The following is an 888-nucleotide window of genomic DNA, read 5'->3' as shown; positions in this document are numbered from 1 at the left end:
ATATATTCCGCATATTCTGGTTATGCCATATCCTCTTTAAAAGATTATGTTCCTTTTTGAATGAATGCTTCACATTCATCGAACTACATATTGGAGGATATATAAACATGTATCTTCCCAAACGAAATGTTCACAAAACTGACATTAGCGAATTAAAAACAGTCTGTTTCCAGATAGAGATCGGAAATGTGAGAGCAAATATTTTTCTGCAAGTGCCATTTGGATCATTTCAAGTTCCAGTATCACTCGTTGATGAATCAAATGTTTTATTTAATATTGCTAGAATATATAACAAACATCAACGAGCGCATATAAATATACAATACGTGAATAGATCGATTGTAATCCATGTATCTTTTCAATAACCAAACAGACATTACGCATAAATTTATAATTATCTGCAATATTATTTGCACAATAAGTTTATTTGCCCTTATCTTTATTTTAATGATATATTTGTAAGAACACTGCGTCAAACTTGGGATTGACCTAAATTCGTACCTACACTGTAAAAACTGATGCGTTAAATTTAACACATTTCATGTATCCCAAATCATTCACTCTTATTTATGTGTAAATTTAACACAAATGTGTTAAAAAGTAACACGTATAATATGGAAAAAATTAACACAAGAATTTAACATTTGAATACCATTAGGAATCACAGGTTGTGTTAAATTGACATATTTAATATGTCAGATATAGATCATGTCAATTTAACATTTTTATCAAAACCATAGATTCATACTGCTCTCAAATGTTAAAATAACGTTTTATTTTAGTTAATTTAACATTATACATATGTTAATTTAAACTGTGATTCCTGACAGTATTCAAGTATTAAATTCTTGTGTTAATTTTTTACATATAATGCGTGTTACTTTTTAC

Source organism: Odontomachus brunneus, unplaced genomic scaffold, assembly GCF_010583005.1.
Source record: "Odontomachus brunneus isolate Ranch 3 - 2012 unplaced genomic scaffold, Obru_v1 Obru_scaffold_178, whole genome shotgun sequence".
In the NCBI taxonomy this organism is placed as follows: Eukaryota; Metazoa; Arthropoda; class Insecta; order Hymenoptera; family Formicidae; genus Odontomachus; species Odontomachus brunneus.
The sequence above is the reverse complement of the archived record's forward strand: the minus strand, read 5'-3'. Positions refer to the sequence as shown.